Raw genomic sequence first — 20,000 nt, forward strand, 5'->3', positions numbered from 1 at the left:
AATCCCTTCAACCACTAGAACTGACAAACACAACAACAGACACTGACTACTAGACTGGATCCTTACCATATACACACCTTTGGCTGTCCCCCAGACTACATCAGTGATTATCTCCCCACATTTAACACAAGACAAACTAATCACACTGCCAAACATACAGTATTAAAACAAGTAGACTCTCATCTTTTAACAAAGAAACCTTTATAGACTACCTCTCTCAATACAGCTGGATTCGCTAAATAACCTGGCTCAAAAATGAAACTAAACAGCTCATGCTAAATAGAGACAAAGCCTGGAAGGCATGGAATAAAAGTAGAATATCACAAAAGTGGCAAAGTTTTAGACAACTTAGAAATCAATGTAAACAATCAGTTAAACTAGGCAAAACTTCATTCTTTCACTGACTTCAAGGCAGACATCTCTACAATCCCAAGCAATTCTAGATAACCATTGAAACCTTATTATACCCTGGTCAAACCATCATCCCATCTCCTACTACAAATGACAACACAGACCCTATAGCCACCCAATTCAACAAACCCTTCATTCAATCTTTTTTTCTTTCCACCAAATACCTACTTCAGCTATCAAAAATTACTTTCAAAAATTGAAAATCACAGCACCAGCTAAGGACAAACTCCCACCTGAATACCTTAAGTTAGCTGCCAATGTCCTGGCATACCCCATGTCAATACTCATAAATAGATCTATCACAGAAAACTATGTACCTACTATCTGGAAAAAATCACATATTACTTCGCAAAGGTGGATCAGCCACAGACCTCCCCAGCTACTACCCCACTGCAATTCTCTCCCCTGTGTCCAAAATCTTAGAAAGATGCATACACTCCCAACTGATAACCCACATCATAAACAACAAATTACACTTTGCCACACAACATGACTTTTGACCACACCACAGCATATAAACAGCTCTTCTTAGTTTCTCAGAAACCATAAATACCAAGAGAGAAAACGGTAACCTAATATCCTCCCTGTTCCTGGATCTGTCAAAACATTTGACACAGTATCCCACCAACTCCTAATCAGTGAACTATCTTCCCTATCACTGTCTCATTCAGCTCTCACTTGGTTCCATAGCTATCTCTCCAACCTACAACAGGATGTAAAATGGAATCAGGAACTATCCCCCATCCTGTCTATTTCTGTCAGTGTACCACATTCTAAGCCCAGTATTTTCAATATTTTCACAAACAGCCTGCACATAGCCAGTAAAACTGTATCACTTTAGTACAATATGCTGGCAATGCCGCCATCATCTGCTCAGTCTCAAACCTTCTACTACTTTAGAAAATGACTCAAGACTCCTTCACTTCCATAGAATCATGGTTTATGGCTCATCAGCTACAACTTAAGTACAAAAAAAATGAAGGCTTTTCATGCCCAGATCTCTTTCAACAATCAGTACACCCATATTACCTCAACAAACAACACCAACATAGAAACAGTTACAGATACCAAATTACTATGAGTCATAATAGACAATAGTCTAAAATTTGACATGCATATCACCCAGGTGAGGTCATCAAGAAAAGTCACCCAAAACTGGGCTTCCTGTACCTAAACAAACCCTCCCTCACAGATTCATCAAGAAAATGCTAAGCATCATCCTACCTTCTCCCCTCCTGTCTCCATGCATCACCCGTATTAAACATTCAAGCCACCCTACTAAATAAATTAGAGGTCTGCTTTAACGACATTGCCAAGTTTGCAGCTAATGCATCCTACAGCATTCACCTCTGCTTAACACTAAAGCCCAACTGCTAGAAATACCTAATCACCTTACATTCACTCCACTTCAAATTGTCCACAAAATAATACACAAACCACACACATGCCCTTCTCTACAAAACATTCTCAAGCATTAGCCCCCACCAGTAGTTAATCAGAGCCTACTAATAACTGTAATACAGCTAGAGACTCGCTATACTCATCCTATGTCACCAGACAGTGGAACTCCATGTCTATCCCACTAATGCAGGACAGCTGTGCATCTAGTTTTAAGCACAACCTAAAACAGCAACCTAAACTCCTTCTGACTCTGTTTTTGTTCACAACCTGACTAACTTTCTTTCTCTCTCTCTCAGATCTCTAGACTATCACCAATCCCTAACTCTCCAGCTCTCCTATCTTATCTTGCAAGTAATACGTAAATAAATACTATCTGCATTTATAACTATATACTGCTTTTCATCACTGTTATGAAATTAAATTTGTATATTGCTTTATATGTAAATGCAACCTGTTATTATTCTATAATACTCCTGCAGAAATCAAATTGTATTAACCTCTGTCTTTACTGTATTATATCTACTGCATGATTCTAAGACCCCAGTTCTACTGTTAAGAAACAGAAATTCTTTTTTATCTGTACATTTTTAGTAATTTTTGTAACTTTAATGGAGGTTTTCTCCCCGGGCCTCTGCTGAAAATGGTCTTGACTGACCAGTCAGACCATCCTGGTAAACAAAAGACAATAAATAAATAATTTGAATCCTAGTTTCACAATGTTTGCAGCATGAATTTCCTATGTCACCCAAAACATGACCTTACTACATGCAAAACAAATGCTTTCTGCAGTGATAACAAAAGCTTGGCCTTTCATAGACATCTACAACTAAGTCTAAACTTTTTTTTTTGCCTGAAAATGTTTTTTCTGGAAACATATTATTTTCTAAGTTTGACTCTTTTAAGGCACTGACAAGTATCCAAAACATGCTACTTTTATTCAACATGCTATAAATAAAGCGCAAATAAATATAGCATTAACGGAAAAAAAGAATAAGAAAACACTCAATGTGAAGACATGACTGAATTGCAAATCCTAATATTTTTTGTTGATAAGACTGAAATCAATGAATTTTGTCTGCTTTTCAGTGGATAGAATAATTATAATAAGCATGGAAGGTTAAAATCTATGTAATAAATTTTTTTTCTATCTCCCCCACTTACTCCAGCTGTTAATGACGTCTCTGAAGCTCTTACCAGATTTAGTTCATTTAGAAGCTGTCAGAAATGGATATCACTGTTTTTGCAATCTAGCCAGGTAGGACAGCTAAGACATAAATGTAACGCTATCATCTTATCAAAAGCATGAGTCCCAGCACTGTGAGTTCTAATTTTCCAGATGTTTCTTTGAGTTAAATGCTCCCAAATTTACAATTAGATGAACAGCATCTCAAAGCATCTACCAAAAGCATTTTTTTGGAGTTCAAACTCCTCTGTATTCCCATATGTGGGAGCAGCCTCACTCATTACTTAAGTATATTACCTTAATGAAAATATAACCATGAAAAAAGGTGAAAAGGCCACTCATACAGAATCACTGCTATCATGCAAAAAGAAACCACAGTGGTAGTGATTTACAATAGGAAACGGCCTCACTGAATTGAACAGCAATGAGTTAAAATCACAAAAGTCAAAACCTTACCCAGAAAATGCTCAGTGAGTACTAGAATACTATCCTGACAGTTCTAAAATAAACCATAACAAAAATATAGCAAAGTCTAAAACTTGCTGTCACACCTACCGGCTGCTTTTTGCAAGGGGAGTGCCTTTGTACTCTGCACCTCATACCTATTTTACATATAAACTCTTTGAGTTAACTGCTCTGTAGTCAAAGGAATGCGCGGAGATACCATAACTTTAAACTAAGCATCCCCCACCAATTTGAACTGCATTCTAATATTTTGAGAATTGTGGTTACAGTTGTAATAATTTCTGCAGGGTAGGACACTTCCTGTAGCTGGTTCTGTGATCACTGGTCCAGAATTTTAGCGTGTACCCATGACTTCCATACCTAAGTAATAGAGTGACAACTGCAGGAAGAGAATGGACAGTCCAAAACTTAGTTCACCTGGATGGCTGCCCTACAGGATATATTTCCCTAATAACCTATACAGAAAGGAAGACTTAAACCCAACCTGCAATGCACAAATGTAATACAAGAAAGCATTACAGGAGAAAGCTATGGTGATAGAGACAGCTGTGGAAGAATGTGCTTTAGGATATTTTTGCAATGTTTTCACTACATTTGTCATAACAGAATATTATGTAATTTGTAAAGACTTAGGCACTGTTTAGTAACCCTTCTTTATCGGTAAACCTTAGCAAAAAAAAAAAACCACAGAGATGATGGCATTTCCATATAACGAAGAAGGCTCTTTGAGAAGAAAACTGACAAGGGAATTTAATGACTTAACCTGAGCATTATAGCCACCTGAAGCATGAAGAAGGGATTGGTACAGAATGAAGGTCTTCCTTTATGAAAGACTGGCTAAGGAGGTGAGGGAGGGAAGGAAAGCCATAGATCAGGCTTGTAATTCAAACATGGCTAGGTTAGCTGCCCCTACAATGTCTTTCAAGAAAAGAATTTGAGTTCTGCAAAAACATGCAACCATGAAAGGTGGAACAGTGAGCTTTTCCAGCATAAAGTTACTGTTGTAACTACCCCAAGGGGGAACTGAATCCTTAACCAATGGCCAGAGAAGAAAGTATAACAGAGAATGCCCTTACAAATGTTAAGGACAGCTAGAGGTATGGTATCTTGACTAATACAATGAAGTAATAAATAGCAGTTACATGGACTCTGATGTAGGAACATTAAGCCTGTCTTCAAAGGGCTCTAAAAAGTACTGAAGGACCAGAGATGTCAGTAAGGATAATGGGACCATGTCCATGACAAATGCTCCATTTAAAAGTCTCTTCAATCTATTCATGTAAGTCTTCTAAGTGGTTGGTCATTGGGAAGAGGAAATGACAGAAACCACTCTAGCTGAAGTTTCATCAGATGTAAAGAACAGCAGAAATGCAGCGGACTAGCAGTCAATGTAATGCAGTGAACTTCAAAATAGGCTTCCTGGTGGGGTGATTCAACAAGTGTTTGGGATATAGGAGTTGAAATGGAGGGACTAGACTAAACTGCTGAAACGCAGCAAACCCAAATGGACAACAGAGAGGCACCAGGATTGCTGCCACTTTTGATTTGTTGCCTTTGAGAATGAGCTTTTTTTTATTTGCAGAAATGAAAGAAAGTCATACAGCAGCCCTTTGCAACACATCTGTATCAATTTATCTTTGCTCGAGCAATTGGTAGGAGGAATTTGGGATAAGTATCCCATTACTTCACTGTTATGGGGGATTCAAGATGGGCTGACTATTCTTCTTGAATATAAGTTTTGTTACCAAGGGACTCAGGGACCACTGTGGAATCAAGAAGTCCTTGCTCAATCTGTCTGTCAAGCAACTGATTTCCCCTGGAATGTGAATCATAGATAAAAACATCAATTAGTCTTGATACCCACCAATCCACCCATGCACAAACTTTCACAGCCTTTCTGTAGACAGGCTAGGAGTGATACAGTAATTTATCTTCATGGTGTCAGACTGACTTGAGAAGTGATCTTTTCGAATGCATTACTACAGTGCTTGGACACATGGTAAGACTGCTCAGACATCGGTGTGAAGCTTATATTCCCATCTGGACCAAAGGATCTGTGCTGCATAGCCCTGATTGCATCCTCCCCACCCCAGGTAGGAAGCATTTGTTGGAAGTGTGGTTTTGGGAGGTGCAGCTGCAAATGTCATCCACAAACAAAAATGCCTTTTGCATGATACAGAGCTATTGGCTGGGGCATCCAAAGGGCTTCAGTCTTGTAATTGCTGAACATAGATATTGTAATGTAGTACTCTCATATAAAATCTTTGAGTGTGATACCATCACAGCAAAAGCTGCCTTAAATCCTAGAGCCCTAAAGCATAGGCTAGCTAAAGGCAGTTTGTTGGGTAAAAGAAAGGAACTGTGGCAAGTATGTCCACGATTGTCTTTAACAGTAAAAATATTTGACACGTCATGTTATCTATGCAACAGCCTATGAAAGTCAAAAGTTGAGCAGGATTTAGTTTGGAGTTTGCATAAAATATAATGATCTCTAAAGAGGAATTCCTTGTGCAAGATGACACTGTCTCAGCTGGTCACTAACAGCCAGTCATCTAAACAGGGAAGTAGCTACACCTATGCTGATGCAGGTGCGTGGCTACTAGTGACATGTATTTTATGGACACTCTGGACTTGGACGGAGGTAAGGCTGAAGGGTACAGTCTTGAATTGGTACTGATGGTCTCGTATTCACTGTGTAAGAATCATCTTGATGCTTATATGCAGAGAATTGTCCCGACAATCTATAAAGTGCATACAGCCCCCTTCTTAATAATAGGGTGAGAAAAGGCAGAGAGGACAACAAACATTTAATCACTTGAGTCTAGTATGGGTCCTAGATATAACACCCTTTTTGGAACTAAAAGGACCTAGGACAATAGTTGAATCCTCTCTGATATTGCAGGGCTACCTGGATGGCTCTTTTCTCAAGGATCGTCTACACCTCCTTTCTTCCCAAACCTTTCTGCTGAGGAAGCAGCTGGCAAAGTTAGAGAAGGGGTTGATGGAGGGGAAGAGAATTTAAAACAGAGCATCTGGTTACCACTTCCCTTACCAGTGCAACAACTATAATTCTGGATCAGGCCAATTCTTGTACAGAAGATCTCCTCACAAGAGTCTCTATCCAGGGATGGTTGAGATAAAAGTCAGTGCTGCTGATGGCTGCCCTGAGGCTGCCTGTAGTCTCCATAAAATGCAAAGTACATTGGCCTCTAGGCCAGTGACTTTGATAGGAGCCAGGAGAAGGCATCTTCTGTCCCCAGTGTGATTCTTGTTGCTGGGGATGGGGGCTTTTGGACCCACGATCTCCACTTAATAACTCAGTGTCCTTATGAAGCAGCATTATGGTGAGGAAAATTTCAGTCCTGCTGCAGAAAAGGTTTGCCCTTTTTCAATCATTACATTTAGGGACTTAGAAATTCAAGGATAATAAGGATCCCCTAATTGGTACATTTATAAAGAATGCTTTTACATCTTCCATGAGTGGGGGAATTCAATTCCAGGAGTGCAGTGAGTGACACTACTGGATCCTAATGACCTGGTAACCAAACCACTATGCTGTATGCTACCCTGACCTTCAGGCTACTGCCATTTAAAGCTGTGGAATCTGGGACATTAATTCATTTTTATGGTCACTGTAAGAAATTTCCTCTGTGCAGTGCTGACTTTCATCTAGTAAGTCACTTTAAAATCACAACATTCATCAAATAATGTGACATAAGCAAGAGCAGCTAGGAAGGATGTAAATACACACTTCTGCAGTCTACCTATATTGTAAGATTGCAGGTGCGGGGGGTGTATACCTGGAGACTGATGAGCATGTTTTTTCTTTAGGGCTACAGCTGACAGAGTGACTTCAGGTTTGAGAATCCTTGCTCATAACAAACATGTGGGAGAGGAAAGAATATAAGATTTACCATCCAAGGAGAAGGGAACACAGTATCAGGATGTTCTCAGTCATAAGTAACAATATCTTGGAAGTGTCCACAAAGGATTGAACCGCCCAAAGGACTGCTCTGATATTCTCCAGACCTTCTAGAGCCTCCTTTTAGGCCATGAGGTAGAATCAGTTGATCATCCATCCAAAGCATCTAAGGCATTTTCATACTCTTGTTGGGCTCAATATATTTTTATTTTGTGAGACTTTTCTGGCACTACATTACCACTCAACAGTCTGTGGAATAAGATTATGCAATCTTTTTAAATTGGGCAGATTTTTCAACTTATCCAGGTAGGCATGAATAAGCTACTGCCTGTGGTACTGAAAATCTTAAATGGAAAGAGGAGAGGGGCAGCTACAAGGGAGCAGACACCTGCCACAAAGGGACTGCTAGTGAGGAAACTGTGCTGCAAGGCAGGAGCAGGACTTGATGAGATAAATCCAGCTCATTATAAACCTGAATAAGAGAGACTACACATCGCCGAGAGAGAACAGGCCTGCAGAAAAAATCACACATTTAGGCAGAAGAGTTGTTTACAGAACACATGCCTGTCCAACTGATAACTAATGCTTATTAAGTCACCTAGTAAACTGGCATCAGGTGGGCTAACATCAAAGGGACTGGTGGTAGTGGAGATGGTACCTTGTGTACCATTATCAGCAGGACTGTCATCTGCGTGAGACCCAGCAGTAGGAATGCTGACTTGACTATGTCGAGGTAGTAGACATGAATGACGCCAGCCTAGAACAGGCCTGATGTCCACTCAAACACTGAGCTTCTTGCTTCTTAGTGGGTTGCTGCTAGCTTAACAGAATCAAACTCTGGTGGCATAAGATCAGCTTCACTGCAGAGGAGAGGCTAAGGCTGGTACCCAGAAAGACTGAGGTGCTCATGACCTTTATGTGTAGTGCTATGGACCCTAAAATATAGCTCTCAGCTGTTGGGAAAGCCTTCCTGTCTTAGTAGGGAAGCTCCCTGGCAATAAAGGGAGGTACAGACCTTTGCTTTTGCTCAATTACCTTGTACAGCTTTTCAGTTTTTGCAGCCAAGCAGTCTGCCAGCCTGTAACATATCTGTCTTTATCAGACTCTTCACACTCCTTGGTAGAAACTTTATGAACTTCTTTGGTTGTGGAAACTTGGAGAATGAAGCAGACAGAACATTTTTATACCAACTTCTGGAGTTTGTACAACATCATAAAATATTGAAGAGCATTCTTACTGCACCTTTTAATGGAATCATTGAAACCCCACTTGGCATCGTTAAACTGATTTACAGACAGAGCACTCTTCAGCATCATGGGTAGTGCCCAGACATATTAAACACTAAGTGCTTGTTTGGGGTGATATGGGCATTTATTTTTAGAAGCCATGACTATTCAATGGGCAAGGGTCCATACCAGGCAATGAATAGGGAATTAAAAGAGAGAGAATGGAAAATTACTATAACCTGAAGCAAAACAGTAAAAAAAGGTAAGTCTCCTGAAAATATCTTAAAAGAAGCTATATAATATAAAGGGTTACTTTTCAATTAGAATGTTTCCCTTGAATCATCTGCAACTATCCAGCATGTGATCAAACCCTTTTATGGTGGGGAATGATCTGAAATCTTTTTCTATGTCACTACAATTGGGGTTTAACAACCTGGACATTTTTTGAGTACTGAGTGGTCCTAACATCTGTAGCATCAGTTCTGTCTCTCCTTGTAACCAAAGCTCTATCAAGTTGAAATCAGTAGATTCAGTTTTTTTTACCTGGTTTTGGTAAGCCCAATAACTTTAGTGTGGAGTCAGTGTTTCAAAGGAAGCTCTGTACACTTCATCAAATATAAAATGACATTCTGGCACATTTATCCTCAATATTATATAAGTCTCAGGGAAAACCAATAGGGTTTCAATCACAACCAGAATTTTTTAATTGATGCCTCCTGATATGTGAGCTGACAAATATGGTCTAACAGAACTAATGTATTAAATTTCTTTTACATAAGTCTCATTCTTTAGGACTAGGTGTTGCAGGGTTGAAAGTGGTCAGCGTAATGACTCAACGAGATACATGGAGCACTGTAACTAATTGAGCATTAACGAGCCATGTCACCTCAGTGAATAAGGGGAGTAAGGAGAGTGGCAAAACTATGTGCAGTGTTTCAGGGACTATGGCAAAAGCAGTGGATACACATGCACAGAAGAAAGCCATTCATGTGCAGACAAACAGAGCAAGAAAACAGGGAAAAAAATAATCTGCATGTGAGCACAAGGTTTGCATCTGCAAAGAACGGACAGGTACTACTGCATGAAATATGGCACGTAGCAGGCAGACAACTGCATTTGTCATATATTTAACAAGGAAATGTTGTTCTAACAGAAGTATATGTCATGTCTGAAAACGGCTGCAATTGTAGGTTCAGAGATATCTGGTGATGTGTAAGAGAAATTGGGATGTCCAAAGGTACTACTATGTGACTTCAGATAAGTGTGTGGCAAACTGCCATACGGTATGATAAGGTATTTGAAGTTGTCCTACACCTAGGCAAACCACATGTGTTCCATGTTAGTACACATATTACAGCTAAAATGGTCAAGCAATGACAACGAATCATTTGTAATCAGGTTGGTGTTAACATGCTCATACTTGCCAAGCATGCTAAGTAGTGTAATATCGAAGCTACTGTCACATATTACACTGAAAACCATGCCAACATTCCATAGCATGCTAAGTAGTGTAATATCGAAGCTACTGTCACATATTACACTGAAAACCATGCCAACATTCCATAGCATGCTAAGTAGTGTAATATCGAAGCTACTGTCACATATTACACTGAAAACCATGCCAACATTCCATAGCATGCTAAGTAGTGTAATATTGAAGCTACTGTCACATATTACACTGAAAACCATGTCAACATTCCATAGCATGCTAAGTAGTATAATATCAAAGCTACTGTCACATATTACACAGAAAACCATGCCAACATTCCATAGCATGCTAAGTAGTGTAATATTGAAGCTACTGTCACATATTACACAGAAAACAATGCCAACATTCCATAGCATGCTAAGTAGTGTAATATCGAAGCTACTGTCACATATTACACAGAAAACCATGCCAACATTCCATAGCATGCTAAGTAGTGTAATATCTTAGCTACTGTCACATATTACACAGAAAACCATGCCAACATTCCATAGCATACTAAGTAACGTAATATCGAAGCTACTGTCACATATTACACAGAAAGCCATGCCAACATTCCATAGCATGTTAAGTAGTGTAATATCGAAGCTACTGTCACATATTACACCGAAAATCATGCCAACATTCCATAGCATGCTAAGTAGTGTAATATCGAAGCTACTATCACATATTACACAGAAAACCATGCCAACATTCCATAGCATGCTAAGTAGTGTAATATTGAGGCTACTATCACATATTACACAGAAAACCATGCCAACATTCCATAGCATGCTAAATAGTGTAATATCGAAGCTACTGTCACATATTACAGAGAAAACCATGCCAACATTCCATAGCATGCTAAGTAGTGTAATATCGAAGCTACTGTCACATATTACACAGAAAACCATGCCAACATTCCATAGCATGCTAAGTAGTGCAATATCGAAACTACTATCACATATTACACAGAAAACCATGCCACCATTCCATAACATGCTAAATAGTGTAATATCGAAGCTACTATCACATATTACACAGACAACCATGCCAACATTCCATAGCATGCTAAGTAATGTAATATCGAAGCTACTATCACATATTACACAGAAATCCATGCCAACATTCCATAGCATGCTAAGTAGTGTAATATCGAAGCTACTATCACATATTACACAGAAAACCATGCCAACATTCCATAGCATGCTAAGTAGTGTAATATCGAAGCTACTATCACATATTACACAGAAAACCATGCCAACATTCCATAGCATGCTAAGTAGTGTAACATCGAAGCTACTATCACATATTACACAGAAAACCATGCCAACATTCCATAGCATGCTAAGTACTGTAATATCGAAGCTACTATCACATATTACACAGAAAACCATGCCAACATTCCATAGCATGCTAAGTAGTGTAATATCGAAGCTACTATCACATTTTACACAGAAAACCATGCCAACGTTCCATAGCATGCTAAGTAGTGTAATATCGAAGCTACTATCACATATTACACAGAAAACCATGCCAATATTCCATAGCATGCTAAGTAGTGTAATATCGAAGCTACTATCACATATTACACAGAAAACCATACCAACATTCCATAGCATGTTAAGTAGTGTAATATCAAAGCTACTGTCACATATTACACAGAAAACCATGCCAACATTCCATAGCATGCTAAGTAGTGTAATATCGAAGCTACTATCACATATTACACAGAAAACCATGCCAACATTCCATGCTTTTGGCATCTTGACGTGTAGCTGTCCTGCACACTCTATGTGTCTGGGCAGTGACAGAACACTGTCTTTGCAGTACACCACTACCATTCTTTATTGTAAAGGTGCTTAGTAGATCCATGGGGGACTGGATAGCACTTCTGTACAGGTGTATTACTGAGAGCTATCTCCCTGTACCCTAATACCTATAACTCGACAAATGCTTTGGAGAAACAGACAGCTCAGTATTTTCACAATGGCTTAAATGTCCGTGTTGCAGATGTTGTGCTCTCTCTGGTCCTTGGGGCTTGGATACACTCTACCTGCATTCTGTGTACAAAGTAGTCTTTGCTGCATCACTGCACAGAGGGGGGATGATGTGCACTCGCATGGTCCTCACCAACATGTAGCTGCCTGGGAAGGGCAGAGGTTTCATGCACAGCCTGCAGTTGGGCAGATGTATCCCGACATTTTGCAGTCTTAGAAGGTTAACATAACAGCAGTTTATGTTCGGCAAGTCTACTATGAAGCCAGTCAAAATTCGGGAACTCAGATTCTCTAGGACCCATGTTTTAAGTTGTTTTTTGGTATCTGTATCTTGTTTAACTAAACTTACTTTTTTTGTGTTTACTTTTTTTGTGTGTTTAACTAAATAATGCCAACTTGATCTAGTATATCACTGAACAGGAATGTGCAGGGACAAAGATCCTCTGCTTTTCACTGATATTTAAGTTTAAGTCTTTTAAATCAACAACATATTATTTTCTGAGCTTGGGGCATTCAATCCAGAGTGAATAATAAAACAGTTGATTTGTTTTTATATTTTCATATATAAATCACAAAGTCTCTTAGAAGTTCTGTATTATTACAACAGCTGTTAATCATAAAGCTGTTCATCTTTATATCATGTCGCACCGTAAATGTTTTGACAACAGCTTGCACAACTCAACCTACAAATGATGAGAGTTGTTAATACTGTATTTACCAGGGACATAAAAACAATAAATTAGCAAAAGACATAGTCCATTCAGTTATTATATGATATCCCAGTGCCATGCAAAATGCCACCTATTTTATTTATATTAGTTGAAAATTCCATCTGTTATGCTTGTAAAGATGAAATGAATGTTAAAAGATGCGTTTATGTGAAAGTTACCAGAATGTGAAAATATGAGTTATGTGAAAGCTATAAGACTGTGAAAAGTTAAGTTCATGTGAAGGGTAGCAGTTTATATATCACAATGTCTTTGAATCAAGTCACATTGTTAGTTGTGGATTTTGCAAAAATATACTGTGTTTTTAGCCACTGTCCGTTTTGGATTTGTGACACTTAACATTTGGAAATGTTGAATGACAAAATGCCAAAACCAACAGCATCAAAACACAAAACCTAATAAACACAAAAAGATGAAGAACATATTTTTTGCTGCATCATCCATGTGGGGGGGCTGTGCTCCCTACAGTCCCAGATAATTATATACATTAAATCCAAGATTCCACTACAGTGGATAAAGGGCCAATTCTGCAATCCCTGCTGTACCACAGGCTCAGAGGGTTGGTTTGCCATTTATTCTTATACTTCAACATTTTTAACTTTGCCATTTTGCATTTCAGTGTTAAGTCACGTGACATTTCTAAATGTCAAGGTATTGTCATGAATGTGTCCATATGTCCATTTTACCCCCACTAATTTACAATAACTCCCACCATGACATGTTTTCCTTTGTAGAGTCCCTATAGTGATCACAGAACAAAACAGTTTTACACATTCTCAAGGGTGTGCTACTGTTTTTGTAGACCACCATCTTCAGTACAGGCCATCTTATTTAATCATATCCTTAAACAATACAGGAATCAGTTATGCATAGCTACTGGCAGCTACATTACTTTACAGAGTGTATATTTCTTTTTACTTAAGCAAAATCTTTATTTCAGGCCAAAACTAGCTCGGTATTTTGATATGCTTTACTCTCTCCAGTCACATCTTGCAAGACTGCGTTATAAATCCAGTTGTCTAGCATGCAGCATTTTAATGCGGCCAATTCAATTTTATGGGTGAAGAGTATGGTTGAATTTTCAATTAAATGTGCTATTCAGCTGATTTACAGTTTTAGTTCTGTATTACTGATGATCACAGGACTGATATATATATATATATATATATATATATATATATATATATATATATATATATATATATGAATACAGATTCCTCACAAGAGTTGCATCTTATGTAATTTATGTTTTGCCTAAATATATTTCTGATTGTTTACATGAAATGCCTCACATCTGTAGATAATGCATCTGAACTTTGTATGTAAGTAAATTATCAGTTTGATGTCATGCTTGCTCTGTACTGTTAGCAGGCTGTAATACAAGGTATGCATACAATATATTTTTCTGCAGGCTTTGTCTGATGAGAAAATACTGACACACAGAATTAGCAATACAAAATGAAACTGTCATCGATCAAGTCAGTACCTACAAATTGCCCAAATATGAGTTTCATTTATGAGCTATACCTACTAATTTTTGGTTCTAGTTAAAATACAATGCATTTCATTTTCATTTAATATTTCTGATTCTATTACCTTAATTTATAAAATGGGCATAAATTATTTGCCTTCTGATTAGCTGAGTCATCTTTTCAAACCGCAAGCACTGCTGTAGCAATACAAAACAGAGTATGTAATTACCAGCAGAGATCTCAGAGGAATAGATGGCATTCAAGATAATGTAACATATGCAAATAGACAATGCAAAGCTCTTTCACAGACACAGAGGCAGACAGAAGCACACACACACACAAATATATATGTATATATATATATATATATATATATATATATATATACACACACACACACACACACACACACACACACACACACACACACACACACACACACACACACACATATATCAGTGTACTTCTTTACTTATTTTAGTCAACTGTGCTTTTGGTTGACTTTTGTTTTGACCGACATAACATGTGGTCAACAGGTGTATGAGATCCCTGGGGTTAGGAGAATACGCTCCTTCCTGGGGATTGTGTGTGTGTGTGTGTGTGTGTGTGTGTGTGTGTGTGTGTGTGTGTGTGTGTGTGTGTGTATATACATATATATATATATATATATATATATATATATATATATATATATATATATATATATATATACATATATATATATATATATATATATATATGTATATGGGTTTATGTCAGATGATCAAGTTTTCCGAGACTCGAACTTCATATGGTCAAGACGGGTCTATATTAACAAATCAAAACTGCAAATAACCGAACACCAAAACAGCAATACATAAAGATCGAATTGCCAAAAGTACGAACGGCCACTTCAGCGAATTTTTTCGCAGGGGAAAAAAATATATTTGCCCGTCATCGAGAGTTTGTCCTTTCCTCCATAGTACAGTGATCTCAGAGGTGGTGTATTTAGTTTGGGGGGTGTTGGGGGCACACATACTTTCGTAGGGTTTGACAGTTTGTTTGGGTTTTAGTCGGCCAAGCAATTTTTTTCCCCTGGGAAAAAATTCACTGAAGTGCCCATTCATAGTTTTGGCGATTCGATCTTTATGTGTCACTGTTTTGGTGTTTGGTTATTTGAAGGAATCAGTACTGCAAAACTAAACAAGGATATACATTTTCAGCCTCAAGAGCAGGGTCAGTCCACCCAGGCATTCTACTTGTATGTTTTATGAGAGTGAAGCTATTACATTAGCAGTATTTCTTAGTAGTTCTGAGCATGCTGCTAAAACTGACTGTTGTAGCCTTGTGCCCCCCCCCAGCTAGTGCAGTAATTCTAACTGTCCAATAGACAGTATACATTTAATTCAGATCTCTGTGACTAAACTAACCATCAAACAGCCCTCTCAGTGCTTTCTGCATTAGTCTGTATCACTTGGAGGCCCACCTGTTTATTTGCATCTCTATACATTCCCCTTCATTGCTAATGTATCTCTCTATACTAATCTGTGCACAAACTGGTTACTAATCAGTAAGTCAATGTGAAGACACACTCCCAACCTTAATAAACTTTGCTGTCTCTTCTCTCCTTCACTTTACAGGTAGTTTGAATTATTATTTAGCCCCTCTGAGGCCTTCACTGATTGCCTCTTGGTTTCTTTGCATTCCACCTGGTTTACACCCCTTGTGCTATCTCCCTCCCCCCAATAGTAAGTCTATATTAGAATCCTGCTGAGTATGGAGCCATCTTTAAATTTCTAGTCTCCCACCAGGACACAAGTGCTCTTCAGCAATTGCATTCTGCTTGCTGGTAAGCCATTAGACCTCAGGAATTTGTTTAAAGTGTTCAGATTTGTAAAGTAATACTTACGTTTTACTCTTGTCTTGGTGGGCTCTGCCCTGCTCCGTTCACCCTCACTAACTCTCAGGCTCTCTCTGCTCCCCTGCTCTGCCCCCTATTCCCTCCCACCCCACTACCTCTACATTTATATTAATCACAGCCACACCCACAGCTCACCCTCACATCACCTCCACCAATCACAGCTCCTCAAGTCAGATCACATTATACCACACCAACTTGCTCCACACAAAATACTCCCAATCACTCTCATTCCCACTAGGCATTTTTACATCACCCACACTACTTACCCATCCACATATAGTGCAACCCTATAATTCCTATTCAGACCCCCACCTAGAACCAACTTAAACTTTATAACCATGACTATCACACAACTAAGTCTAGTCTGTCTTCTCATAATTCTTTATAACACCACAAGTTATCACTCTAGCAATATCCCTAAACTTAGTAGCACAACACTACATTATGCACTCTCATATACAGACACTGCACATTATAATAATATCTGCCCACAATTGTTCAAGAACTACATAACGGACCAATTCAGAACTAAACACATATGCTCTCATTCCTACTCCAAAAAAACACAATACTTTCTCACACTCCTCAACAAACTCCAACATCTGTATCACCATTTTAACACCAGGCTCACCATAAGTGGGGATATCTACCCCAACCCAGGCCCAAATCCATACTGTCCAACACAAACTACTCCAACACAAATGTCAGAACATAACACCCCACTATCTTCATCCCTGGGAAAATCAACAACAGCAGCAAAACCAACCATCTTTTAATGCTAAATATTAATATTAGAAGTATCAAAAATAAAATACCTGAACTCCAGGCCACAATAGCACACTACTCCCCAGACATAGTTGCATTAACAGAAACCTGGCTAAATAAAAACATAGCTAACTCAGAAGTCATCCCTACTGGCTACAATATCATTAGAAAAGACAGACCACTTCGTAAAGGGGGTGGAACTGCCTTACTGTGTAAGTCCATCTTAACTGTATGTCAATTACCAAACTCCTCCCCCTCCCCCAATAATTGGGACATACTTATCTCACAACTTCAACTTCACCTTAAAGAGGTAATCACCACAATTGTGATCTATATTCCACCTGGTAATACACCTGCTAGCCTTGAAGACTTCTTTTCCTTGTGTTCTTCCACATACTCACAAGAAACCCTTATTCTGGGGGATTTCAACCTAGATTGGTTCACCTGCATATCAGAACCACCAAGTAATCTTATAAACCTCCATGGCTACCAGCAGCTAGTCCAAATTCCAACTAGATGTGATAAAATATCTAAAAGGGAATCCATCCTTGACTGGGTCCTAACTAACAACCCTACATTGTACCTCCACACAGGCAGTCTCCCAGACACCTTAAGTGACCACAACATAATATACTTTATATGTAGTAGAACAAGCATATGCAAAACCACTAACTATATATCCACTAGAAACACAAAAAAATTCTCCCCTGAGGTCCTCAATACTTTACTCTGTAACTGTGACTGGACCCCCCTAAAAACCCTCCCACTTGAGCAGGCTGTAGCATATTTCAACAAAACATTTCTACAATACCTACACACTGTCACGCCATTGTGCAAAATTAAGGTTTGAACCTCTACAAACCCCTGGCTCAGTAAAGAAACCAAACAAATCCTCAAGTCAAGAGACACTGCCTGGCTTTACTATGAAAAAAACAAAGAAACACAAAGCCTAAGTACCAAGAACTGCATAACCGTGCAAAAAAATGCATTAAGCTGGACAAAAAATCCTACTACACAACATTACAAACTAAATACCAACACAACCCCCAAAAACTTTGGAAAAATGTAAACCAGCTACTAAAACCCACCCAAAAGGCTACTCTCAAACCAACCACCCCTGACACTAAAGTTCCCATTGAAACACAATTCAGCTCCCACTTTGTGAACTCAGTTCTATCCTTAGTATCACAGGACAGTTCCTTCCTCACTATCCCCCCAACACAAATAACACTAATACAAGCTGTACCCTCAAAACAGTTTCCACCACTTCAATCAAAAGCATGCTCTCCAAACTAAAAACCTCATCAACAGCAGCTGACCTACTCCCCAGCTATTTCTTGAAACTCACAGCAGATGCTATTGCTATCCCAATCTTCACTCTCATAAACAGGTCAATAGTTGAAAACTATGTGCCCAAACTCTGGAAAATATCCTATGTTACACCCGTACATAAAGGCGTGATCTCCACTGAACTTAATAACTACATACCCATTGCTTTACTCTCCCCCCCTGGCCAAAATCCTAGAAAAATGCATCCATACCGAGATGCTAAAATATCTCCTAGACAGCAACATCCTGTCACCAACTCAGCATGGTTTCAGACCTGCCCATACTACCACTACTGCCCTCCTCTGCTTCATAGACATAGTAAACCATCTAGAAAATGAAAGCCTGCAAGTGTCAACTCTTTTTTCTGGATATACCCAAAACATTTGACACAGTCTCACACCAAATCCTGCTAAACAAACTAAACCAAAATCACTTATCAAATTCCACTCTTACCTGGTTCCAAAGCTACTTAACTGACAGGTACTAAGCTGTGAAATGGGAAAATTCTCTCTCTCCTCAGCTACCCATAACCATAGGAGTCCCACAGGGTTCTATCTTAGGACCACTACTATTCACAATCTTCACAAATGACCTCCATACCTCCACACAGCATGCATCTGTCATTCAGTATGCAGATGACACTACCTTAATCTGTGCTGCACAAAACATTCCCACCCTCCTGCAAACAACTCAACTAGCATTCTCTGATGTTGAAAACTACTTTACCAAAGCCCAACTTATCCTCAATCCAAAGAAAACTCAGCTAATGATTATAACCAGTTCTAACAAAAACACTGATAACAGTCAATTCACTATCTACTCCACAAATGCTACTCCAATCGCTCCAGTGGCACAGGCTAAGCTATTGGGAATAACCATAGACTCCCACCTAAAATTTGGTAGTCATCTCAACTTAACTATTAAAAAAGTACATGCCAAACTGGGATTACTGTACCGTATCAAACCATTTCTTACCAACAACACAAGATCAACCATTGCTCGCTCCCAGCTTCTATCCACCCTACTCTATGCATCTCCCATTCTGACTAATCTCAACAAAACTGAACTAAGCAAAATGGAAGCCTGCTATATCAGAATTGCCCGCTTTGCTGCAAATTGCTCATATAGAACTCATCACTGTACTGCTCTGAGACAGCTCCACTGGCTTGAACTGCCCAACCTCCTAACCTACAATCAGCTCTGCCTCTGTCATTTGATCTATTACCTCCCCAATAAGTGTCCTGCCGTCAAAAACCTAATACATCACTTAGCCAAATGGCCTCTTAGATCATCAAGCAAACTACTACTAGAAGTCATCAACAGCTACAATAGCTTTGGAGATGCACTATATAGTAGTTCAGTGGCTAAAAAAATGGAACTCTGTCCCCACTAGCATTCAAAGCACATTATCCAAAGCCTCCTTTAAAGACCTCATCAGGCAACATCTCAAGCAAAGTTGGCAGTGCCATGATTGCTCCCCAGGCTAGTGAAAGCGGATAAGGTACACATACTAAACCTAGAGTATTTGATAATAGTTTTCACTCTTACTCACAAACACTGGCTAATCTACAATGTATGTACTGTACCTGTGTACTATGTATGTATTCTACCTATGTTCCAAATTTCAGCTGTACACCACAAATCTATTAATTACCTTTATTTTTAAATTGATATTTTTTGTTTGTTCTCTCTACTGTAACTGTTGATGTGCTGCATACCACTGCAAAAACATG

This window comes from Protopterus annectens, chromosome 9.part0 (assembly GCF_019279795.1).
Source record: "Protopterus annectens isolate FY-2018-M chromosome 9.part0, PAN1.0, whole genome shotgun sequence".
Lineage (NCBI taxonomy): Eukaryota > Metazoa > Chordata > Ceratodontiformes > Protopteridae > Protopterus > Protopterus annectens.